Below are 7,500 nucleotides of genomic sequence, written 5' to 3' on the forward strand. Positions count from 1 at the left end.
TTCCAAACTTCGTGTGCGGGGTCTCTAGGGATACTTTTGGCCGGCGAAAAAGATCGACTTTTTCCGAGGAAATTTTCGGACTTAGTCGTTTTTCGACCTCGCCCATACATTAACATGGGGCCCATACCTTAACATGGGCGGGCGCGCCAGACTTGCTCGGATCGGTTCCAAACTTCGTGTGCGGGCTCTTATGGATGACTTTTGGCCGGCGAAAAAAATCAACTTTTGCCGAGGAAGATTTCGGACTTAGTCGTTTTTCGACCTCGCCCATACCTTAGCATAGGGCCCATACCTTAACATGGGCGGGCGCGCCAGACTTGCTCGGATCGGTTCCAAACTTCGTGTGCGGGCTCTTATGGATGACTTTTGGCCGGCGAAAAAAATCAACTTTTGCCGAGGAAGATTTCGGACTTAGTCGTTTTTCGCCCTCGCCCATACCTTAGCATAGGGCCCATACCTTAACATGGGCGGGCGCGCCAGACTTGCTCGGATCGGTTCCAAACTTCGTGTGCGGGCTCTTATGGATGACTTTTGGCCGGCGAAAAAAATCAACTTTTGCCGAGGAAGATTTCGGACTTAGTCGTTTTTCGACCTCGCCCATACCTTAGCATAGGGCCCATACCTTAACATGGGCGGGCGCGCCAGACTTGCTCGGATCGGTTCCAAACTTCGTGTGCGGGGTCTCTAGGCGGGCTTTTGGCCGGCAAAAAAAATCAACTTTTTCCGAGGAAATTTTCGGACTTAGTCGTTTTTCGACCTCGCCCATACCTTAACATGGGGGCCTACGGTAGGTCGGCCGGACTCGCTCGGATCGGTTCCAAACTTCGTGTGCGGGCTCTTATGGATGACTTTTGGCCGGCGAAAAAAATCAACTTTTGCCGAGGAAATTTTCGGACTCTGTCGTTTTTCCGGGGGTTCGGACTTAGAAAAAATCCGAGTATTGTCGAAATTTTTTTTTCTCCGATTCCGATTTCCCGCACATCGGCGGACTCGTGGGAGCCCGTAGATTGCGAATACACCGTTTTCCGGGCGCTGGGAGGCCGTACGAAAAAGAAAAATTTTCACCCTCGCTTTGGCGTCAGGAGTCCATTTCGACTATCCCCGTAGCTCTAGGACGCACAGGAGCCGAGATACGAGTTTTTCGCGAATAGCTCGGCTCCTGTTCGGGCCAGACCCACGCGGGACCCCTCGTTGGAAGCGGCGCAGCGAGACGAATCCGGGAAAAAAAAAATTATCGAAATCGGAGCTTCCGGAGCCGAGATATCTCCGGTTAAAGGCCGCCAAAATCGGACCTTTGACCGGCTCTGGAGGCCGAGCCGTTTGTCGGATCGGGATAATTCCTTCGCGGGGCGTCTTCAAACAGTGCGGGGAACGCGCCCGTGTGGTTTTTAGGCGAAAAAATTTTTTTTCGGACTTTAACTTTTTTACGATCTCGGCCCCGTGTTAAAGTATGGGGATTTCGGACTTAGAAAAATTCCGACGAGGTCGAAAATTTTTTTTTTCCGATTTCGATTTCCCGCACACCGACGGACTCGTGGGAGCTCGTAGACCGCCGCTAGCCACTTTTCCGGGCGCCGGGAGGCCGTACGAGAAAGAAAAATTTTCACCCTCGCTCTGGCGTCAGGAGTCCATTTCGACTATCCCCGTAGCTCTAGGACGCACAGGAGCCGAGATACGAGTTTTTCGCGAATAGCTCGGCTCCTGTTCGGGCCAGACCCACGCGGGACCCCTCGTTGGAAGCGGCGCAGCGAGACGAATCCGGGAAAAAAAAATTTGTCGAAATCGGAGCTTCCGGAGCCGAGATATCTCCGGTTAAAGGCCGCCCAAATCGGACCTTTGACCGGCTCTGGAGGCCGAGCCGTTTGTCGGATCGGGATAATTCCTTCGCGGGGCGTCTTCAAACAGTGCGGGGAACGCGCCCGTGCGGTTTTTAGGCGAAAAAAAAATTTTTCGGACTCTAACTTTTTTACGATCTCGGCCCCGTGTTATAGTATGGGGATTTCGGACTTAGAAAAAATCCGACGAGGTCGAAAAATTTTTTTCTCCGATTTCGATTTCCCGCACACCGACGGACTCGTGGGAGCTCGTAGACCGCCGCCAGCCACTTTTCCGGTCGCCGGGAGGCCGCACGAGAAAGTAAAATTTTCACCCTCGCTTTGGCATCAGGAGTCCATTTCCACTATCCGCGTAGCTCTAGGACGCACAGGAGCCGAGATACGAGTTTTTCGCGAATAGCTCGGCTCCTGTTCGGACCAGACCCAAGCGGGACCCCTCGTTGGAAGCGGCGCAGCGAGACGAATCCGGGAAAAAAAAATTTGTCGAAATCGGAGCTACCGGAGCCGAGATATCTCCGGTTAAAGGCCGCCCAAATCGGACCTTTGACCGGCTCTGGAGGCCGAGCCGTTTGTCGGATCGGGATAATTCCTTCGCGGGGCGTCTTCAAACAGTGCGGGGAACGCGCCCGTGTGGTTTTTAGGCGAAAAAATTTTTTTTCGGACTTTAACTTTTTTACGATCTCGGCCCCGTGTTAAAGTATGGGGATTTCGGACTTAGAAAAATTCCGACGAGGTCGAAAAAAAGTTAAAGTTCCGGAAATTCACCGCGAGTGAATTCGGCCCCGGCCGAAAAAAGTTAGAGTCCGACAAAATTTCGGACTTGGTCGTTTTTCGACCTCGCCCGTACTTTAACATGGGGGCCTACGGTAGGTCGGCCGGACTTGCTCGGATCGGTTCCAAACTTCGTGTGCGGGGTCTCTAGGCGGGCTTTTGGCCGGCAAAAAAAATCAACTTTTTTCGAGGAAAATTTCGGACTTAGTCGTTTTTCGACCTCGCCCGTACTTTAACATGGGGCCCTACGGTAGGTCGGCCGGACTTGCTCGGATCGGTTCCAAACTTCGTGTGCGGGGTCTCTAGGCGGGCTTTTGGCCGGCAAAAAAAATCAACTTTTTCCGAGGAAGATTTCGGACTTAGTCGTTTTTCGACCTCGCCCATACCTTAACACAGGGCCCATACCTTAACATAGGCGGGCGCGCCAGACTTGCTCGGATCGACTCCAAACTTCGTGTGGGGCCTCTCACGGATGACTTTTGGCCGGCAAAAAAGTTCAACTTTTTCCGAGGAAAATTTCGGACTTAGTCGTTTTTCGACCTCGCCCATACCTTAACACAGGGCCCATACCTTAACATAGGCGGGCGCGCCAGACTTGCTCGGATCGACTCCAAACTTCGTGTGGGGCCTCTCACGGGTGACTTTTGGCCGGCAAAAAAGTTCAACTTTTTCCGAGGAAAATTTCGGACTTAGTCGTTTTTCGACCTCGCCCATACCTTAACACAGGGCCCATACCTTAACATAGGCGGGCGCGCCAGACTTGCTCGGATCGACTCCAAACTTCGTGTGGGGCCTCTCACGGATGACTTTTGGCCGGCAAAAAAGTTCAACTTTTTCCGAGGAAAATTTCGGACTTAGTCGTTTTTCGACCTCGCCCATACCTTAACACAGGGCCCATACCTTAACATAGGCGGGCGCGCCAGACTTGCTCGGATCGACTCCAAACTTCGTGTGGGGCCTCTCACGGGTGACTTTTGGCCGGCAAAAAAGTTCAACTTTTTCCGAGGAAAATTTCGGACTTAGTCGTTTTTCGACCTCGCCCATACCTTAACACAGGGCCCATACCTTAACACGTGCGAAACGCCTATACTTGGTCGGATCGGCCCCAAACTTCGTGTGAGGGGTCCCGTGGGAGGCTTTTTCGAAAAGTTTTTTTTTTAATTATTTTTTATTTTTTCGGAAAAAAAATTTTATTTTTCGGGAAAAAAAATTTTTCTGGCCGGCGAAAATTTTCCGGCCCCCCGGCCCGGGTGCGACCCTGAAAAACGACTAAGTAGAAAAAAGTCACCAGGGTTTCCGAAAAAAAACTAATATAGGAAGGGGCGCGCGCCCGGCGCCTGACGGGAGGCCGGGCGCGAAACGTTGAATCTGCCGGCGAGAGGATGCGCCCGGCGCGGCGGAACTGATCCGTCGTCACCGGTTGGAGCGAAAGCATATGGGGGTGCGAAGCAAGCACTAATCACGGGTCGGAGCACCTCGAGTCGCGGGTTCAAACGTTGCGTGTCGCCAAGCGCTGCATAGAGCGAGCTTGCCCGGTATGCCGTAGACGGCGGGATATGGATGATAGTGACCCTACACCTGTCATACAGCCATGAGGCATACCGGATAGCGGACTCAATAAATGCAGCGCGGACGCGGCGCGTTGTACTTCGGGCCTCGCGGCCCAGACCCTTCCTACGTAGCGTCGCGGCGTCGCCGAGGAGTGAATCGGCCGTCGAGAAACCTTGGTCCGACAAATGCCTCGTGAACCGCTGGGCCTCGCGGCCCTTGCCTCCGGGAACGAACGAAAGAGCGGCACGGCCCGCTATACAAACACGACGTCCTCGGTCCGCCGCGGCGGCTCCGGGCGCTTATCCGTGCATCGCGTCGCGGCAGAGCAGCGCCCGAGCCCCGGCGGCAGGCCTCGCGTCCGTCTCGGATTCGGTTCCGAGCGCGAGTGATTCTATTAAGCGGTGAACGGCGGGCGTCCGCGTCCCACGAGACGACGGCGGGCGACCCGAGAACGGTCCGACGATCGAGAGAGCGAAAGCGACGGGCGCCGTAGAGCGGCGGCGCCGGTGCCGAAGAGCACCTTGGTCCCGACGCCCGACCCCCGGCCCAGGGGCGGGCCTCGCAGTGCGCGAGAGATATCTGGTTGATCCTGCCAGTAGTGATATGCTTGTCTCAAAGATTAAGCCATGCAGGTGTAAGTACGAACTGAACGTAAAGTGAAACTGCGAACGGCTCATTAAATCAGTCTTGGTTTATTTGGTCCTTGCGAGAGCTAACGTGGATAACTGTGGCAATTCCAGAGCTAATACATGCGACCGAGCGCCGACTCCGGGAGGCGCGCTTTTATTGGTTCGAACCCGACCGGGCCCGCGAGGGCCCGTCTCTTTCGATGACTCTGGATAACCACGCGGATCGCACGCCTTCGCGGCGGCGACCTACCATTCAAGTGTCTGACCTATCAACTTTCGAAGGTAGGCTACGGGCTTACCTTTGTGATAACGGGTGACGGGGAATCAGGGTTCGATTCCGGAGAGGGAGCCTGAGAAACGGCTACCACATCCAAGGAAGGCAGCAGGCGCGCAAATTACCCATTCCCGACACGGGGAGGTAGTGACGAAAAATAACGATGCGGGACTCTAACGAGGCCCCGCAATCGGAATGAGTACATTCTAAAACTCTTGTCGAGTATCCATCGGAGGGCAAGTCTGGTGCCAGCAGCCGCGGTAATTCCAGCTCCGAAAGTGTATGCTAAAGTTGTTGCGGTTGAAAAGCTCGTAGTTGGATGTAGAGCGCGCGGCGCCGGTCCGTCGCAGGGCGTGCACCGGCGTCGCGGGTTCCGCCTGTCGGCGCCGCCCGCGGTGCTCTTGACCGGGTGCCGCGGGTCGGGCCGACGAGTTTACTTTGAAAAAATTAGAGTGTTCAAAGCAGGCCGCCCGCCTGCATAGTGTCGCATGGAATAACGGAATAGGACCTCGGTCTCGTTTCGTTGGCGTTCGCGGGAGCGAGGTAATGATTAAGAGGGACGGCCGGGGGCGTCCGTACTCTGCCGTCAGAGGTGAAATTCTTGGACCGGCGGAAGACGAGCAGCTGCGAAAGCGTTCGCCAAGAACGTTTTCTTTAATCAAGAGCGAAAGTCAGAGGTTCGAAGACGATCAGATACCGTCCTAGTTCTGACTATAAACGATGCCAACTGGCGATCGGCGGGCGTTACCATGACGACCTCGCCGGCAGCCTCCGGGAAACCAAAGTCTTTGGGTTCCGGGGGAAGTATGGTTGCAAAGCTGAAACTTAAAGGAATTGACGGAAGGGCACCACCAGGAGTGGAGCCTGCGGCTTAATTTGACTCAACACGGGGAAACTCACCCGGCCCGGACACGGGAAGGATTGACAGATTGACAGCTCTTTCTTGATTCTGTGGGTGGTGGTGCATGGCCGTTCTTAGTTGGTGGAGCGATTTGTCTGGTTAATTCCGATAACGAACGAGACTCTGGCATGCTAAATAGTTACGCGACCCTCGGCGGTCGGCGTCCAACTTCTTAGAGGGACTAGTGGCGTTTAGCCACACGAGATCGAGCAATAACAGGTCTGTGATGCCCTTAGATGTTCGGGGCCGCACGCGCGCTACACTGGACGGATCAGCGAGTGCGCCCGGGCCGAGAGGTCCGGGTAACCCGTTGAACCCCGTCCGTGATTGGGATAGGGCCTTGCAATTGTTGCCCTCGAACGAGGAATTCCCAGTAAGCGCGAGTCATCAGCTCGCGTTGATTACGTCCCTGCCCTTTGTACACACCGCCCGTCGCTACTACCGATTGAACGGTTTAGTGAGATCCTCGGACCGGCCCCGTCGCGTGCCCGGCGACGGGCGCGGCGGTGCGCCGGGAAGACGACCGAACTTGATCGTTTAGAGGAAGTAAAAGTCGTAACAAGGTTTCCGTAGGTGAACCTGCGGAAGGATCATTATCGTTGTTGGTGGGTGCGAGGCCCCGTTGCTTTTTGATCTGGCGCCGTGTCCGCGAGGACTCGGCGTCGCGGCGCCCCGCGCTTGGGCGCCGCTCGTCGTGAACGAGACCGTCGTGACAGAGAAGGGCGGGCGCTCGACGGCGGGCCGGGGATGGCCGTCGTCGGGGCCCGCCTTCGGAGAGGGACCGAGACCGAACGCCTCTAGGTCGGTTCCCTCGGCGGCGTCGGCCTCGAGCGAGCCGGCGCCCGCGAAAAACCGTGGTGAGCGAAGCGATGCGGAGTTGTCCTGAAAGCAAAGAGAGTACGACTCTCGACGGTGGATCACTAGGCTCGCGAGTCGATGAAGGACGCAGCTAAGTGCGAGAAGTAATGTGAATTGCAGAACACATTGAACGTCGATATTCCGAACGCAAATTGCGGCGTCGGGCAAATCCCGGCGCCGCGTCTGCCTCAGGGTCGGCGTGACGCGATGCGCGAGGCGGCTTTGGTAGGAGCCGCCCGCGGCCGAGACAAGCCTGGGAGTTTGGGCGTCGGGCCGCGAGGCCCGTCGCTCCGAGGTAGACCGGCGCGCGCCCGCGTCGGGGCCGGACCCGGTCGCTCCGCGACTCGGCCGCCGTTGCGATCGCGCCTCCGGGCGCGGTACTGGCGGTCGGAGCGCGGCGCGGCTCTGGGCGGTGCGGCTCCCGGCGAGGCGCGCGGCGGTGACCGGCGGCCGACGAGGCGCCGGCAGAGGTACGACTTCGACCTGAGTTCAGGCGAGGCTACCCGCTGAATTTAAGCATATTATTAAGCGGTGGAAAAGAAACCAACGGGGATTCCCCGAGTAACGGCGAGTGAAGCGGGATCCGTCCAGCGTCGAACCCGCGCGTTCTCGAAGCGCGCCGGAATGTGACGTAAGGAAGAGCCCCTGCGACGGCCGGCGGGCGCCGAAGTCCTTCTGATC

At 56.6% G+C, this 7,500-nt stretch overlaps 3 non-coding genes across 3 annotated transcripts in view; all 3 read left to right on the forward strand.

Moving 5' to 3' along the window:
- The first annotated feature begins 4,733 nt into the window (after positions 1-4,733).
- LOC145459951 (small subunit ribosomal RNA) lies at positions 4,734-6,557 on the forward strand. Its single transcript, XR_013921632.1, has one exon. It is a non-coding gene; the product is annotated as a small subunit ribosomal RNA (ribosomal RNA).
- Positions 6,558-6,862: 305 nt separating this feature from the next.
- Positions 6,863-7,016, forward strand: LOC145459913 (5.8S ribosomal RNA). Its single transcript, XR_013921597.1, has one exon. It is a non-coding gene; the product is annotated as a 5.8S ribosomal RNA (ribosomal RNA).
- Positions 7,017-7,298: 282 nt separating this feature from the next.
- LOC145459919 (large subunit ribosomal RNA) overlaps positions 7,299-7,500 on the forward strand; it is a 3,726-nt gene continuing 3,524 nt past the window's right edge. Inside the window, exon 1 of the ribosomal RNA XR_013921603.1 lies at positions 7,299-7,500. This exon is cut by the window's right edge and continues 3,524 nt beyond it. This is a non-coding gene — a ribosomal RNA (large subunit ribosomal RNA).

The sequence above is a fragment of the Botryllus schlosseri genome, unplaced genomic scaffold, assembly GCF_051294905.1.
Source record: "Botryllus schlosseri isolate E-star unplaced genomic scaffold, Bs_hap1 Bs28a, whole genome shotgun sequence".
In the NCBI taxonomy this organism is placed as follows: Eukaryota; Metazoa; Chordata; class Ascidiacea; order Stolidobranchia; family Styelidae; genus Botryllus; species Botryllus schlosseri.